Genomic DNA, 18,758 nt, shown 5'->3' with positions numbered 1-18,758 from the left:
ATTCCATCAGATGTGTCCTCACACACTGTCGCTGCACACACGCAGAACATCCCTTTTCAGTGCGCCAGGTCCCGTGCGACTTGTTCTGCCTTGAGTGTCTCTTTTGTGTCTTTTCTCGCAATGCAATGCAACAGAACCGCCTCACGAGACTGCGCTTCCAGAAACGCCCGCTGGAATCATTCTACAGAATTTGCTCGCATGAGTTTCCGATCGGTAACCATCGTGAAGCAAGCGCAGTCCGACTTGAACATCGCCACTGTGTCCACCTCTGGATCAGATCCAATATACTATTATACTGTATATGCTGTGGTTGATTTTATATATACTGCTTACATCGCGTTCTGCTACTAGAGACTCTCTCTGATAGGGCCACTGAGGTTACTTACTTATTCTGTATTTTAATACAGGGACAAATAAAGATTTCACTGACGGCATTCCTTACTTACTGCCACACGCCACCAGTCGTATATACGTGTGTAACATGAAAGTGAGGTCTATAGGAATTATCTACTGGTGTTCACACCTCCCAACAGTTCATATACTGGTGGTGTTCCGATTGGTAGAGCCTTGAGGGGTTGGTTTCTCACCCAAAAACATGGGGGGTTGTCTGATTGGCTTATTTACGTAAAATCTGGCTAATGAGCAACAAACTATATTGTACTATAAATATGATGCTATATATATATATATATATATATATACACACACATACAGTATGTATATATACGCATCCCCTCCTTGTGTTTGTAAATGGTACTGCATTTTATTTGCATGCTGTTTTCATGTTTTGGATTTATTTTTATTGGCCTTAAGTGCCACACACACTAGAGGAGAAACTGAGAAAGTAGAAGATATCGCTCAGAACAATATCTTTTACTATCTCGTCTAGTGTGTACACTCAACATCGTTAACGATGCGCGCTCCCGCGCATCATTAACGACCCTCTCCCTCGTCTGAACAGGGAACAAGGGAAGATCTCGTTAACGAGAGCCATGCTGCAGCCCCCGCTACTACCTGTCGCTCCCCACCACCGTCGCTCACTCCCCACCGGCATCGCCAAGTGTGTATGCACTTGCCGCCGCGTCGTTGCCGCAGCCAATATCGCCGGGTACACACGCTAGTGTCTTCTCCTATACTGATTATCAGGGCTGCCATCAGAAATTGTGAGGCCCAGGACTGACAAAATAGACAGGGCCCCTCCCCTGCAAAAAAAAAAACATTTTGCGGCACTGCTCCACCCCTATGTGATGCCATACATTGTGATGTTACATATAGGTTTAGCTTTGCGGACCTACAGGAACAGTTCACAGAGAGCTGATGCACAGCGAAGACTTGTTTTAAGAAGTACTCCCTGCACATCCGTCTACTCATAGGCGTGCGCAGACACTGACAGGCGGGTGCCGCTCCGGACTTCCCCCCTCCACGGCATTATAGTGTTCTCTCACCTCCCCTGTCCTGGATATAGACTGCTTACCTGGGCCGCCCAGGTGAGCAGTCTATATATCCAGGACAGGGGAGGTGAGAGAACACTAAAAGGCCGTGGAAGGGGGGAAGTCCGGAGCGGCACCCGCCTGTCAGTGTCTGCGCACGCCTATGCGTCTACTGTTGTTTTATAGCCTGGTACAGCTCTCCAAGTATTGGCGGTTGGAGCCAGGAGTGGGCCCCCCTCTCTGTAAGGGCCCGGGACACCAGTCCCCACAGACCCCCTCTATTTCATGGCATGATTTTCTCTGTATTACCGTGAGACACCGGGCATGTTCTTCGGTTGCAAGCGTGTCTTATAATTGAATTCTGGTGATAACCGAGCCACTTGCTGCTATAATATCTTATTATAGTAATAAACAGAATGAATGAGAATGACTGAAGACAGTCACCTTTAGACAGTAAGTCACGCTGCATTGTATGACAATTTCCTTAATGCGTCGTGAGTTACTGTCAGCGCATTACCATCTGCGTCTATTCCCCTGGGGACACGCACCAAGATCTCTCCTGGAGATGAAACAAGTAGATGCAATGAGAAATCCTTGTGCTAACATGCATTGCCCATAATACAAGCCTGCATTTCTCCTACATAAATACTGTATACAGAATATCTGCAGATAACCCAGATACGGGGCTCCTGTGCTCTATATTAGGACACAGGAATGCAGATGAACCGGAAGCATGGTGAAGAGGTGCTTGCCAATAAACAACAGTTTGAGTTATTTTGCTTAATTTAATTAGTACGCAGCGAACATCTGTCACGTATTTTAGCAATTACCATGGAAACGGAAAAATCAGTGAGGACAATTATAGCTTCTGTCAGTTGTGGTATTTATAGCGAGAGGTGATATTATGCGAAGATGAGGAGACTGTCAGCTCTTCTGGCAACCTGCACGTGGCACGTAGACTGGATAATTTAGGCATAAACAGTCTTGCCTGGCGGAGCGGGGCGTGGGAGACAGCATATGGAACGCTACAATACTGGCCGATACTTGTCAGACCTCCAAAAGAAAGTATACCGGTTCCCCACAGTCACTACAGACAGCCATTTGTCAGCCAAGACACCATTCATGAGGAATCAGTGACATGACAGAAAGAAATTGGCTAAGTCCTTAGACACGGGATTCAGCCAATCGCCATCACTGATATACGTGATGTCACCGTTGCCTAGCTAATGGATATGCAGCATTATCAGGATATGAATTCAGGTCAAAAAATGGCTGCCGACACTGTATAAGCAACGGATGACCTTTTCATTGGTTATACCGATAACACAGCGGTGTTGACGTGAACCGTACTTTTCATATCCACACATCAGCCACCCAGTTCAGAAGCATTTTTATGTTTCTGGTGTGGTATAACCTGTTGACCTTTCGTACCTATTGACTATCTATACACTGTCGATCTGTCATCCGGATACCGTAGACCAGAGGTTCCCAAACTGTGTGCGGTGGCTCCCTGGGGTGCCTCTGGACACTTGCAGGGGTGCCCTGGGTTGGTGGTCCAGGACCAATTCAAATTATTCATGATCAATATAATAGGCAAAACCAGTGCTGGTGGCTGCCAGTCATAAAATATGTGGCCAAACAGAAGCAAATCTTGTCCCTCACCACACAACTGACCCTAAGGATGACATATAAACGCAATCTACTTAATGTAATATTTCTCTCTAAATTTATCAATAAGAAATTTTTGGCCTAGGGGTGCCGTGAAAAAAATTCTGATATTCTAGGGTGCCGTGATTCAAAAAAGTTTGGAAACCACTGCCGTAGACAATGAGGGTGCTTAATGGGTGCTGCGTCTGCACTTCTGCTGCCTGCTATGCTCCTGCCTTCCATAGTAAGATGTCTATTAACATTTGCACTTTAAAATACACTAATTTAAATTTTTAAGCATTATATATATAGGTACATGACACCAAGTGTCACACACACCGCCGATATTCACACACATGGGCAATGCCTTAGTCACTATAAAGTCGCACAGCACACGCGCCCCAGGGTGTGAGAGGCACAGCATCAGAAATTAATTTGGTGATGTAGAGGTGGCTTTGAGAACACATGGAGTTGGTCGGTTTTATGGCGTGCTATGGGAGTGACGCGGGCGTGTTGCTGAACTGACTGCGAGCTCAGATGCGTAATCGCTCGCATTGAAGGCCGTACTTAGACGGAGACTGCGCACCAAGCATCAGGCAAGTTGCCACGATGCGACCGATAGTTGCATATAAAGACACACACCCAGTGGTATATCAAAGTGGGTGCATGCATGCATATAGATGCTATTTTTGCGTACAATTTTTCCCTGCGTAGATTCCAACTACATATGCAACCACCTCTAAATGAGGCCCCAGAAGCCTTGGCAGGATCATCCCAGGCCACTGAGCGGGGGAGACATAACCTACAGTATAAAAGACACTTTGGAAACTTCAAATAACCCTTTCTCAATTTTAGCCTTCAGATTGCGCTCCCACAGGCAAGACAGGACTTTGCAGACATACAGACGGTGGAACTCCAGAGAGGGAGGGAATACAAGTCAGCCATCCAGAAATATCACTATAAAACTTCCCAGCGCTTCTCTAAAAAATATCATTAAACTTCTGGAATACAGAGGGGGCCTTACATAAAGCAGACGGCATGGCTTAATATTGGAAGTGGCCGTCCACATATCAAAAGCAGACTTCCACTCATCTCCTCTCATGCAAGGAAGGTTGTGCTCCCCTCACAGGTCCAGCGCAGGGAAAACAGATGTTTCTTTTTAACAGTGAAAATAATTCAGAAATGAAAAAACCCTCCGCTTTTGTAGACATGAAAGCCCGATTCCTTTAGGCGGTAAGGTCTATACAATGATGGATATACCACTACCTAGTAATTCCAGAAGTATCGCAGAAGAGATGACTACAGTAAAAGAGGTCTTCTCCTGACGCAGCCAGCCACCAGACACTACGGGTCGTATTCAGAGTGTCTATTGCCGGTAGCCCGCCACCGACTTTTTGCAAATGCTACTACAAAGCCCTTCCCTGGGATACATCCATGCATACAGTGTGAATGTGCAAGAGCTGAGCATCTACAGATGCTGTAATACCACCTGGCGCATCTTTAAACACCAGCCGTACCCGTGAAGCCTCCAAAGTGAGTAATTGAGTGCCGGTGTACATCAACACTGCAGACAGACTCCAACCACACTTGCCAGGAAATCCAGCACTTTTCCAAGAGATCTATCATCCCATGGGTGGGATTTAATGAAGTCCGAGTTCATCGGCCGTGCGTTATACCGGCCGAACTCGAACATTTTTTTTTAAAGGGACATAGTATAGACTTGTACATGATTGCCCCTTTAAGAAAAGTCTGAGTTCATTCGGCATCCCGCACAGCCGCCGAACTCGGACCTCATTACATCCCGCCCCGTGCATCTGAGTCACAACAGCGCCCCTGTGTGTACACACTGTGTAACACATGCACTGTAGGGGTTTTAGGAATTGTCGCACACGTGCGGTAGCAAATAAATCGCTCAACTGCATGAACATTGGCATTGCTTGCGCAAGTCAGACCCTTGGGCTGCTGGTGACGGCAGTGATTGGACCCTGGAACAAGGTTTTGTTTTGGTCCATGGGACAATCCTTGTTTCCTCCTAGACCTCGTCCGATGAGCCCTTTCTCACCATAATTCAAGCAGAGGCCAATATCATTGTTGTTTTTCAGAAGGACGTCAGGTTTTACACAAATTTGCACAACAGAAGTCCCAGGAGAGAGAGTGTGTCCAAAGCGGCAGAGTTGGGCCTACCACACAATTGCTCCGTTTCAGTAGGACATTTCCTCATGTGTCAGCTCATCTTTAATACAGAGTGCTATCCATTCCCCAGGTGAGCAGGCTTGATGAGGTCAATAAGAACTTGGTGGAAGAATTCATGGAGAACAGTCTACACTGCTGGTGTACTGAATTCAGTGGAGTACTGGCCACTTGGCCATTTCTCTGAGGTCACATTTCCGGGTGAATTACCGATGTGCCAAATATTCTGACTAAAGGTGAAGAGCATCGGACCGTCTTATCACTTATAGGAGAAGCTCAAGCAAGAGGGTCACCAGGGAGTGAGGCCACCATTTTAGAGTGTTAGTGGTGAAAGATGCTGAGGATAACTCCAAGTGAGTGGCACCTGAGTCCAGAATATACAGGATTGACAGCCCATCTCCCCCATAATTCTGGGGAACAGGAACGCATTTACCTGTAAGCACTAAGGGTCATGGCCCAGGTGGTGTATAGTTAGCTGAAACAGGTGCCGTAGTTTGCTGTTGTCGAATTGTTCAACCATTTGGTTCTGTTTTGATAGATACTAGGGAGAACATGGTTAGAAATGGCTGGAGCAGGCCTCTCTTTGGCAGGGAGAAACACGACAGAACTTTTCTTACCTAGCTAGGTCATAGGATATCATTGAAGTTCAGACAAGAAATATTATATTCAGAAAAGGAACTTTAGGCATGTTAAATAATAGGTATGACAGGAATCCAAGTCAAGATGGCTGGTGGAAGGCTATAGTTATGCCAATAACCAAGATGGCCGTGAATCACAGAATCCCACAACAAAGATGGCCACAGAATGGTTTTAAATAAATTGCAGCAATATCAGCATGGCATTTTACAAACAGAGTGGCATAGTTAGTATTTGTAGAACGGGCAGCAGTGTACTGAAACCTGGGTGGAGGACGAAACTGAATAAATTACCAATGTGTTATGCATTGAACTACTGTACGTCATACCACCTAGATTAGCTTTTGTAGCAACATACCAATCGGAATATTTATTTTCTTATAGATTTATTTTCATTTGTATAAACTCGTGTATATATATTTGGATTATTTTAATGTACTGTATAGACATATTTTGGACTGCTGAATCCGCACCTAAGCCAGGGTCAATATACAGCCAGGGGTTGACTGGTGCGATTAGGGTAAGTGCTCACACCAAAAGTTTACCTACTTCTAGGTGTACTCCAGATGTGTGGGGCTTGCAGAGCAGCAAAGGTAACTACGGCAACTAAGGGGTCTATTTATGAAGCAGTGAAAAGTGTAGAGAAGTTAGTCAGTGGAGAAGTTGCCCATTGCAACCAATCAGCATTGAAGTAACATTTATAATTTGCAAACTATACAATTGTACAGAGCACTCTGAGTGGTTGCCATGGTCAACTTCTCCACAGGCTCACTTCTCCACACTTTTCACTGCTTCATGAATAGACCCCAAGTTTAATGCTGATCTGTCAGTGGCGCTGCTTCACCACCTGTATTTTGCCCTCTTTGCTGTGGATCTGCCTTCTCTATGCTGTGAATCTGCCGTCTCTATGCTGTGGATCTGCCATCTCTATGCTGTGGATCTGCCGTCTCTATGCTGTGGATCTGCCGTCTCTATGCTGTGGATCTGCCGTCTCTATGCTGTGGATCTGCCGTCTCTATACTGTGGATCTGCAGTTTCTATGTTGTGGATCTGCCGTCTCTATGCTGTGGATCTGCCTTTTCTATGTTGTGGATCTGCCGTCTCTATGCTGTGGATCTGCCGTCACTATGCTGTGGATCTGCCGTCTCTATGCTGTGGATCTGCCGTCTCTATGCTGTGGATCTGCTGTCACTATGCTGTGGATCTGCCGTCTCTATGTTGTGGATCTGCCGTCACTATGCTGTGGATCTGCTGTCTCTATGCTGTGGATCTACCGTCTCTATGCTGTGGATCTGCTGTCTCTATGCTGTGGATCTGCCGTCACTATGCTGTGGATCTGCCGTCTTTATGCTGTGGATCTGCCGTCTCTATGCTGTGGATCTGTCTTCTCTATGCTGTGAATCTGCCGTCTCTATGCTGTGGATCTGCCATCTCTATGCTGTGGATCTGCCGTCTCTATGCTGTGGATCTGCCGTCTCTATACTGTGGATCTGCAGTTTCTATGTTGTGGATCTGCCGTCTCTATACTGTGGATCTGCCGTCTCTATGCTGTGGATCTGCCTTTTCTATGTTGTGGATCTGCCGTCTCTATGCTGTGGATCTGCCGTCACTATGCTGTGGATCTGCCGTCTCTATGCTGTGGATCTGCCGTCTCTATGCTGTGGATCTGCTGTCACTATGCTGTGGATCTGCCGTCTCTATGTTGTGGATCTGCCGTCACTATGCTGTGGATCTGCTGTCTCTATGCTGTGGATCTGCCGTCTCTATGCTGTGGATCTGCTGTCTCTATGCTGTGGATCTGCCGTCACTATGCTGTGGATCTGCCGTCTTTATGCTGTGGATCTGCCGTCTCTATGCTGTGGATCTGCCGTCTCTATGCTGTGGATCTGCCGTCTCTATGCTGTGGATCTGCCGTCTTTATGCTGTGGATCTGCCGTCTCTATGCTGTGGATCTGCTGTCTCTATGCTGTGGATCTGCCGTCACTATGCTGTGGATCTGCCGTCTCTATGCTGTGGATCTGCCTTTTCTATGTTGTGGATCTGTCGTCTCTATGCTGTGGATCTGTCGTCACTATGCTGTAGATCTGCTGTCTCTATGCTGTGTATCTGCCGTCACTATGCTGTGGATCTGCCGTCTTTATGCTGTGGATCTGCCGTCTCTATCGGCTTTTTCCTTGTTTAAGAAAAAGAAACTGAAACGCCCAATTTTCCTGATTTTGAGAAATGTCATCCCAGTCGAGATCTGATTTCCTATTAATTGGGCTACAATAGAATAGGGGAAAACACTGCTCCCAGTCAGGGTTAAATTGCCCTGTATAAAAGAGAAAGCATGTAAGCTGCAGTCATCTGCTGTGGGACTAAAAGCTCCAGCATGCACTGGCAGCCATATGCTATGGAAGTCCATGCAGATTTTCGTTGAACCATGAACCCCAACGTGCCCTTTCAGTAAGTCAGTGTCTGTAATGGCGGAGAAGGGTGGGGGTGGGGTGTTGGGGTTTTGATTACAAAAACAAGAATAATTTTCCACCGGATTGCAATTTTCACAGAAAGAAGAATTCCCGGTTGCAAATGGGTCAAGAACAAGACACCCCCAGACACCAATAGCAAAGAGAAACCGGACACTTGTTGTGGCTGCAGAATTTGGAATCGAGGAGCCAGTCCGCCATGGACTCTGCATGAGATTAGGACAAAGGTCAAGAAGGTGATTCTAAGCATAGTACATACAGAAATGTGATATTATTCTATATTTATACTGTATTTTGTATTCTGTCCCATTTTATTACCCCTCAATTATTACAAATGCTCCAATTCTGGATGCACAACAGATTATATCTTACAGCGAAGTAGTGAGCATGGTCCTGAGAACAGCTTCTACCATAGTTCATGCACTTACATGGTCTGAGGTGTGGATGGCAGATGCCAATTTACACCTCTCTGCCTATGGGCCTAGTTCAGACCTGATTGCAGCAGCAAATTTGTTAGCAGTTGGGCAAAACCATGTGCACTGCAAAGGGGGGGGGGGGGCAGATATAACATGTGCAGAGAGAGTTAGATTTGGGTGGGGTGTGTTCAATCTGAAATCTAAATTGCAGTGTAAAAATAAAGCAGCCAGTATTTACCCTGCACAGAAACAAAATAACCCACCCAAATCTAACTCTCTCTGCACATGTTACATCTGACCCACCTGCAGTGCACATGGTTTTGCTCAACTGCTAACGAATTTGCTGCTGCGATCAACTCTGAATTACCCCCATAGTCCTAATGTGAGTCAGACGTAACTAGGCCGGATCTGTCATTCCCTGACTTGTGGGTGCGTCGTGATTGTGCCACGGATGTGCACCAATAGCTGTGTGCGAGCCATACGGAAGGGAAGCCCGTCTCTGACGCATCTCTTGGACAACAGTGCATGTACAGATGCGTCATGGAAACTTGCACCAGCCCTACTGCAGGTGCGGTGTCCCCATCTGATCATGTGACCCAGGAGGCCCATCTCCTTAACCACCCCCTGTTACCTACCAGGAACACCCAGTGAATTCCACATACCCTGTGCCCAAATCTGTTCTGTGTCTTCGTGCAATAACAATCTGGACACAAGCGCTGTGCAGCTCCGACGCAAGCGCAGAAGTAAAACATTGTCCCTCTACGTGAATCGTGCATCAGATGTTCTGCAGCTGATCTGCTCTGTCACTTCCCACGTTGGTCGCCTGTATTATACAGAATCCAATATAAATACATATATAGGCCATCAGCTAAACTGCAGCAACATATCTCTTCCCTGGTTCCATAATATTCCCCAACTCACCTCTTCGCTCCGCACGAGATAGCGTTTATGGGTGTCAACTGACCGTTTTCTGGGAGTGTTTGGAAAAACGCAGGCATGGCCGGGCGTTTGCTGGGCGGGTATCTCTGATGTCATTACCGTGTCACTCGTCGCAGCAATCATCGCACAGAATAAGTAACTACAGGTCTGGTCTTGTTTCGCACAAAATGTGTTTGCAGCCGCTCTGCTGCACAGGCGTTCTCACTCCTGCAAAGCGACAAATACACTCCCAGTGGGCGGCGACTATGCGTTAGCACCGCTGCTAAAAGTAGCTAGCGAGCGATCAACTCGGAATGAGGGCCATTGTCTGTTACTCAGGTAGCCCCAGAAATGATCGGGCGTTAGACCTCCCTTTATAATGCAGCTGATGCTCTTCTATCGGGAACATGACAAAAAGCCTGAAGTCGCACAAGGGTCAGACATAAGAGAACTCAGCAGCATGTCGTGGCCCCGGGCAGTATAGGCCAAGGCGGCTGATTCTCGCAACATCTGGACTTTTATTAGCTGCTTCCTGACTACAGCAAATAATGCATTAAAAAACATTTTGCAAAGTCATAGGGGTAAATTTACTAAGGCGGGAGTTTTTTTAGAACTGGTGATTTTGCTCATAGCAACCAATCAGATTCTACTTAACATTTATCTAGTTGCTTCTAGAAGATAATAGAAAGAATTTGATAGGTTGCTATGGGCAACATCACCAGATCTAAAAAAAAACTCACACCTTAGTAAATTAACCCCATTCATAGGCAAACGCAAGGGGGGTTTATGGTTGCCCGGAAACTCTCTTGGCAATTGGCTCAAATTTTGACAATAGCAACGGTATATAATACGATTACTAGAGCTGCTGCCACATCATGCAAGTTAAGAGACAGAGCGGAGCTGCTGCACATGCCCAGTGGTAGCAGCTTATTCTATCAAGTTTGCGGTATGTGGATCTGAGCACTCAATTAGTGCTCTGGACCAGAGAGTAGCTGCCAGGAAGAAGAGACAGGAGCCTTACCATGAGGTGGGAGAATGTGTGCTTGGAAAGTGTAGTACTGGTTCCATTGTGTTGGCGTATTTATTTATTATGGTACTAGGTGATTCATCGTGCTCTACGGGCGCTTTTCACACCGTCGTAAGGGGCTACGCCCCCTTAACCCTTGCACACCCTTGTGGCGTGCAATATTTTTATTATATGGAGTATTACATCCAATCATAATTGTGTGAGTGGTTAAATATTGCACAGACATAGGGCGTGCGATGGTTAAGGGGTGGAGGTCCCTTGCAACGGCGTGAACAGCGCACGCAGGGCCTGATGAATCACCTAGTAACTGCTTTGGATGGGGGAGTAGGGGGTGCAGGGAAGAGGCAGATGGGATCCTGGGGTAGCACGGGAGGGGCGGTTGCGGTGGTGCCGCAGGTGGGGGAGGGTGCGTGGGTGTCGCGGGTGGTGGTCCGGAGCCGCTGCGGGTGGGGGAGGAGCAGTTGCGGTGTTGCCCCAGGTGGGGGAGGGGCGGATGCGGTGGTGCGGCGCGAGGTACGGGTACGGGGTCGCTGCGGGTGGGGGAGGGGGTCCGGAGCTATCGCGGGTGCTGGAGGGGGTGTGTGGGGGTGCCGCGGATGGTGGCCGGAGGTACTGTGAGTGGGGGAGGGGCGGGTAATGCTTCTTCTGCTTCTCCTCCTGTCAGCAGCTAAGCTGCTGTCCTCCCTTTGGCAGTGGCTCTCCCGGAGACTCGCACAGCAGCCAGTCACTATTGTTAGCGCCGGTGTCCCAATGCGCCGCATTACAGGGAAGAAGATGTACGCAATAAACTACAGCTCCCAGCAGCCCTAAGGGGCGGAATGCTTCGGCGCTAAGGGCTGCTGGGAGCTGTAGTTTATGTAGTGCGTCTACTTCCCTGTAATATGGCGCGTTGGGACACTGGTGATAACAATAGAGACTGGCTGGCAGAACTGAGTGACTCGCTGAATCAATGTAAAAGGTGAGAGTGCTGTGCAGTGTCAGTGACACTGCACACAGGGGCGGTGCTAGCTGCTCAGCAAAGGGATGCAGTGCAGGGAGGCACCAGGAAGGAGAGGCGTTCTCCCTGCTCTGCATCCCTGTGCTGAGCTGCTGCTGCTATCCCTGGTGCTGCTGCCGGCTGCTGTCACACATGCAGCGGCGCCGGCAGCACAAAGCCTACTCTCCCCCTCGACGCCATCAGCACAAAACCTCCTCTCCCCCTCCCCTCCCCTGTGTGACATTCAGTGGCCGGAGCTAGATAGGAGTAAGGGGCGGAGCTACACGGGACCATGCTGCAGCAGGAGGATGAGCTGCTACAGCTTCGGCCAGCCAGACTTCATTAGATAAATGTCTGGAAAGAGAGAGAGTGAGTGTGTGTGTGTGTGTGTGTGTGTGTATATACAGTGTCTGTGTATACTGTATATATGTGTGACTGTGTATGTGTGTAATGTATGTACAGTATGTATGTGTGTGTGTTTGTATATATATATGTGTCTCTTGTGTGTATGTGTGACTGCTGCATAATGTGTGTAAGCGGTACTGGTACAGGGGGCGTTACTTGTTTAAGCGACACTGGTACAGAGGGCGTTACGTGTGTAAGCGGCACTGGTACAGGGGGCGTTACGTGTGTAAGCGGCACTGGTAGAGGGGGCATTACGTGTGTAAGCGGTACTGGTAGAGGGGGCATTACGTGTGTAAGCGGTACTGGTAGAGGGGGCATTACGTGTGTAAGCGGTACTGGTAGAGGGGGCATTACGTGTGTAAGCGTCACTGGTACAGGGGGCGTTACATGTGTAAGCGTCACTGGTACAGGGGGGGGCGTTACGTGTGTAAGCGTCACTGGTACAGAAGGGGCGTTACGTGTGTAAGCGTCACTGGTACAGGGGGCGTTACGTGTGTAAGCGCCACTGGTACAGGGGGTGTTACGTGTTTAAGCGGCACTGGTACAGAGGGCGTTACGTGTGTAAGCGTCACTGCTACAGGGGGCATTAGGTGTGAAAGCGTCACTGCTACAGGGGGTGTTACTTGTGTAAGCGTCACTGGTACAGGGGGGCGTGACATGTGTAAGCGTAAGTGGTACAGGGGGCGTTACGTGTGTAAGCGTCTCTGGTACAGGGGGCATTACATGTGTAAGTGTCTCTACTACAGGGGTCATTATGTGCGCTGTGCGTTTGTAAAGTATGCGAGGGTGCAAATGTATAGTTTGCAGGGGGGCGCCGAACACTCTAGCAACGGCCCTGACTGCACACCCACTGCACTGCACTGTCACCTTTTACATTGATTCAGCGTCCAGACATTACCCTCCGCGATATCACCCACTCTATCCGCTACATTAACCATCTCGGGGCTTCCAGGCCGGCAGGCCAGGTGCTGTGTTGCGGAGTCAGGGCCTCTGGGCACGGCTGTGGTGGGGAGGCACTTCTGTGACATCACACGCAGAGCAGGCTCCGGGGCTCAGAGAGTATGCGGTGCAGGGAGGCCTATGAAAGGCTTCCGCTGCGCCGCTTTCATACACATGTATGCCGGTGGCCGCAGCAGCTTTTGTTCCACTTGTGGCGCGGCTAGGGAGTGGGGATTGTTGATGCCGGAGGGGGCAGGCGGACTGGCAGCAAGACATTGGTGGTCATTCCGAGTTGATCGCTCGCTAGCAGTTTTTAGCAGCCGTGCAAACGCTATGCCGCCGCCCACTGGGAGTGTATTTTAGCTTAGCAGAAGTGCGAACGAAGGGATGGGAGAGCGGGTACAAAAATATTTTGTGCAGTTTCAGAGTAGCTTCAGACCTACACGGCGCTTGCGATCACTTCAGACCATTCAGTTCCTGATTTGACATCATGAACACGCCCTGCGTTCGGCCAGCCACGCCTGCGTTTTTCAAACATACCCTGAAAACGGTCAGTTGACATCCAGAAACGCCCTCTTCCTGTCAATCACTCTGCGGCTGCCTGTGCGACTGCAAAGCATCGCTAGACCCTGTGTAAAACTACATCGTTCGTTGTAATGGTACGCTGCATACGCATGCGCAGAAGTGCTGAATTTTTGCCTGATCGCTGCACAGCGAACGAATGCAGCTAGCGATCAACTCGGAATGACCCCCATAGGACGCTGCAGTAAAAGGATGTTTTTCCCCTATGTACAGCGCAGAGACTTGCTGCAGATGCAGTGGCATACCCTCCAGCTGCACCTTTCTGGCAGGTACAGTCCCTTTTTTTTATGGTCTGTACCGATATTTGACTCTCCAAGCTTCCATTGAAAGTATAAGAAAAGGGGCGTGGCCACGCCCCCTTTTGGGATTTGCAGCAATGTTTATGTGTAAATTGTTGGAGGGTGTGTTGCTGCAGATGCAGGGGGACTATTTTGGGGTGTGAGGCTGGAGCTGCAGCTCCATCAGTCCCATTGCTAATCCTGCTCTGTGAAAACACAGCTGCCAAAGGGCAGAGCCTCCCATTGGATGTAACCTGTGTGGGAGGGCGTTTCTCGCCCAATCAGCTGTGGACTGGGTGTGATAGAGCTGCTGCTAACCCAATGAGAGCTCCTAGCCATGCCCAGCATTAGAGACCCAGGCACAGAGTCACAGGGCTATTATATAGGAGATGTTTACCCTTTTTCATGACTGCTTATCTTATTTATATTATTTAATTGTTTGATACAGTTTATACTATAGACCATCTATAGTGTTACATATTAATACTGTATTCCATGTTCTGCAGAGTGGGAGACTGTAGATTACATTTGGAAACCCCCCTCTAGAAATCCTGCGTTTGCCACTGACCCCATTGTCTTCTATGGTCACTTATATCATGCCACTTGGTAATCTCCTAAACGTGAACAAATTCTGCAGTTTTCTTGGTAATCGCCGGCGCGTTGCGCAGCATCCAGCAGATGAAGGCAGAACATCACTGTTACTGAGCGATGAACACTCCGTTATATCATCCAGGATCCGCTCCCGGCCGTGTCCATCCATTTGAATACAATTTCTTACCAAGTCTCATTCTGCAAGAATGAGTTTAATTCACTGGCGTCTCCTGGGTATGAATGAGAGTCCGGGGGACGCGAGTTATCATGAATTACATAGCTAGCAGAGGGTAATGTGGGGTCAGCGCTCCATTAACGAGAGGGTTCTATGGGGGATTGCGAGACGCAGTACATCGCCTCCGCTGTTACACATCCCCCTTGCTCATTGTTGTGTCTGGTGATAAACTAGAGTAACAGCAAAGTGACGACTTTATCAATGAGGTTCCCTTGGTGAACTGGTCGCAGGTCTCTGCGGAAGCTTTTCAGGCAGCCGGAGATACAATGAGAGGTTTGTAGGCCCCAGTGTAATGTTTGCTGCACAGCCCCTGGAACTCAGAGTGCATCTCTCCCAACATCACAGGGTCAAAACATCAGGACACATTGGTCCAGATCCAGCTAGTGCACAGCTATCGCCATTGGTAACCACTGCCGGCTGTTACAAAACTTGCAGCGGCCGAGGTGGGTTTACAGCTGGTCACTGCGCTGCTTCCTTGTGCTCCATGCTAAACATGTTTCCAGTATCATTCCCAGGCACAATACACTCAATGTACAGGGGCATGTAGTACAAACATAGGCAAACGCAGGGGGGGGTTTCTGGTTGCCTGGAAACCCCCTCACCCCCCTCCACTTGGCAAATGGCTCAAATTATGGCAACAATAGCAATGGTATATAATATGATTAGATTACTAGAGCTGCGGCCACATCATGCAGTTTAAAGGTTAGAATGTAAGCTCTCACGAGTAGGGCCCTCTTCCCTCATGTGCTTATACTTTTCTTACTTTAATAATCCTCAACTGCCCAGATCCCACAGTTTTTTGACCACCTGGAACTTATCTCTATGTTTACTGGTGTAGTTATGCTTAGTTGCCCTGTACTTGTCCTATATTGTATTCAACTGTAAGTCACTGTTTTCCTATTTTTTATGTGCATTTGTACTCTGTAATTGGGCGCTGCGGAACCCTTGTGGCGCCATATAAATAAAGGATAATAATAATAATAATAAAAGGTCAGAGCAGAGTGGCTGCACATGCCCAGTGGGAGCAGCTTCTTCTACTGAGTTTGCTGTGTGTGAATCTGTCTCCTCAATCAGTGCACTGGACCAGAGAGTAGCTACCAGGAAGAAGAGACAGGAGCCTCACCATGAGGTGGGAGAATGTGAGCTTAGAAAATGCAGTACTGGTTCTATTATGTTTGTGTATTGTTTACGGGATGTTTAATCTTTTCCTGACAACTTATTTTATATTATTTAAATGTTTGATACATCCTGTACTATAGACCATCTACAGTATTAAATATTAATACTGTATTCCATACAATATCCAGTGTATAAAAAGACCATTAATGTCCATGGTTATTATTAGGTTCTTCTACCGCTCCCCCAGACTCCCGCACTTGCTCTAATGTTCCACAGAGTGGGAGATTGTGAACTGCATTTGGAAATTCCCCTCGAGAAATCCTGCATTTGCCACTGGCATCAACTCAGAGGCAGAACTACCGCCAGTGCAAGCAGTGCGTTGCACTGGGGCCCGCCTCTGTCCAGGGGCCCAAGCATGTAATGAGTCAAACTGACTCATTACATGCTGCTGTGCGCTGCGGGTAACCGCTGCCCGTAGCGCACAGCCGCCCGGAGATGAGAGGAGCAGCGGTACGGGGGAAGGAGGAGGAGGGAGGTGGAGGAGGGAGCCGCAGCAGCGCTTTACTACTGGTGGAGGCGCTGCTGCTGTGCCCCTCTGCTTCACTATAGGCTGTCTTCCGAGAACAGCCTATAGTGAAGCAGAGGGGCAGCAGCAGCAGCGCCTCCACCAATAACACAGCGCTGTTGCGGCTCCCTCCTCCACCTCCTCTACTGCCCGGGTATCGTCTGACGCTGCACCGAGGAGCCTGAGCCAGCGGAGAGGGTAAGTATAATTCTTCTTTCTTTCTTTCTTTCTTTCTTTCTTTCTTTCTTTCTTTCTTTCTTTCTTTCTTTCTTTCTTTCTTTCTTTCTTTCTTTCTTTCCTACAAAAAAGGGGGACTGTGTGCCGCAATGTGTAAAAACGGGGAATCTGCCTGCCACAATGTGTAAAAACGGGGAATCTGCCTGCCGCAATGTGTAAAAAGGGGGAATCTGCCTGCCGCAATATGTAACAAGGGCACGCTGTCTGCCGTAATGTGTAACAAGGGCACGCTGTCTGCCGCAATGTGTAAAAAGGGGGAATCTGCCTGCCGTAATGTGTAACAAGGGCACGCTGTCTGCCGCAATGTGTAAAAAGGGGGAATCTGCCTGCCGTAATGTGTAACAAGGGCACGCTGTCTGCCGTTATGTGAAAAAAGTGTACGCTGTCTGCCGTTATGTTTAACAAGGGCACGCTGTCTGCCGTTATGTGAAAAAAGTGTACGCTGTCTGCCGCTATGTTTAACAAGGGCACGCTGTCTGCCGTTATGTGAAAAAAGTGTACGCTGTCTGCCGCTATGTTTAACAAGGGCACGCTGTCTGCCGTTATTTGTAAAAAGTGTACGCTGTCTGCCGCTATGTTTAACAAGGGCACGCTGTCTGCCGTTATTTGTAAAAAGTGTACGCTGTCTGCCGCTATGTTTAACAAGGGCACGCTGTCTGCCGTTATTTGTAAAAAGTGTACGCTGTCTGCCGCTATGTTTAACAAGGGCACGCTGTCTGCCGCTATGTGTAACAAGGGCACGCTGTCTGCCGTTATTTGTAAAAAGTGTACGCTGTCTGCCGCTATGTGTAACAAGGGCAAGCTGTCTGCCGCTATGTGTAACAAGGGCACGCTGTCTGCCGTTATTTGTAAAAAGTGTACGCTGTCTGCCGCTATGTGTAACAAGGGCAAGCTGTCTGCCGCTATGTGTAACAAGGGCACGCTGTCTGCCGTTATTTGTAAAAAGTGTACGCTGTCTGCCGCTATGTGTAACAAGGGCACGCTGTCTGCCGCTATGTGTAACAAGGGCACGCTGTCTGCCGTTATGTGTAAAAAGGGCACGCTGTCTGCCGTAATGTGTAAAAAGAGGGACGCTGTCTGCCGTAATGTGTAAAAAGAGGACGCTGTCTGCTGTAATGTGTAAAAAGAGGAATCTGTCCGCCGTAAGGTGTAAAAGGGTCTCTACCTGGTGTAGTGGTGCTACTGTGCGGCGTAATTTGAATAATGGAGACTACTGTGCACCGTTTTATGAATTGGTATTATTTTGTGGCCACACCCCTTCCCCACGAAGCCACGCCACTATGTATTTTTGCGCGCGCCTACGGCGCGCACTGCCCCTGTTTTGCATGCCGGGGTGGGGCTCCAATGCTGTTTCTTGCACACAGTGCTAAAATGTCTAGTTACGGCACTGTTGTAGGGAATACATTTCCCTGGCCCTGAGCAGGTCCCCCTCACCAGATCCTCTCCAGGGGTGAGGGGGTGGACTTGGATTTGGGGGCCCAAGCCATTTTGTCGCACATGGGCCCACCGCTCGCTAGTTCCGCCACTGCATCAACTGTCTGTCGTCAGCCATCCGGGGTACAATAGTCCCAGATAAATTCAATCAAGTGATAAGTCATAAACCAGGGTGAAACTATGAGCAATGATTCTGGTAAATAAATGGGACGAGACCCAATAGTGATTCTGTACCCAGCAAAAGTCACACAAATGATACGAGTATGTCACATAGTACGTGGGGCCTATCCAGGCCCGTACCGTCCAGTCTGTGCCTACAACGTATCCTTCCAGACATGAATAATACCTGATTTGGGACAGATTCAAATGCATAGGATATTGGGGGTAATTCTGACCCGTTCGCACGCAGCGGTTTGTCGCTGCATTGCGAACGGGTCCGGAATGTGCATGCGCGGCAGCCGCACTGCGCACGCTTGTCGTTGCACGGCCACGCGGATCACCGGGCTACGTTGCGGACAACGGAGAAAGCGGTCGCAGAGACGACCACAAGAAGATTGACAGAAAGAAGGCGTTCCTGGGCGTCACCGGACCGTTGCCTGCCGTTTTCGGGGAGTGGAGAAGAAAACGCAGGTGTGTCCAGGAGAACGGAGGACGGATGTCTGACGTCAA

At 48.6% G+C, this 18,758-nt stretch overlaps 1 protein-coding gene across 3 annotated transcripts in view; it reads right to left on the bottom strand.

Annotated features, from left to right (window-relative positions):
- The window catches only part of SLC1A2 (solute carrier family 1 member 2), a 176,199-nt gene that overhangs the window by 70,432 nt on the left and 87,009 nt on the right, over window positions 1-18,758 (bottom strand). The gene's annotated exons all lie outside the window — the stretch shown is intronic.

Source organism: Pseudophryne corroboree, chromosome 11 (genome assembly GCF_028390025.1).
Source record: "Pseudophryne corroboree isolate aPseCor3 chromosome 11, aPseCor3.hap2, whole genome shotgun sequence".
NCBI lineage: Eukaryota > Metazoa > Chordata > Amphibia > Anura > Myobatrachidae > Pseudophryne > Pseudophryne corroboree.
This window is presented reverse-complemented; position numbering and strand designations above follow the sequence as displayed.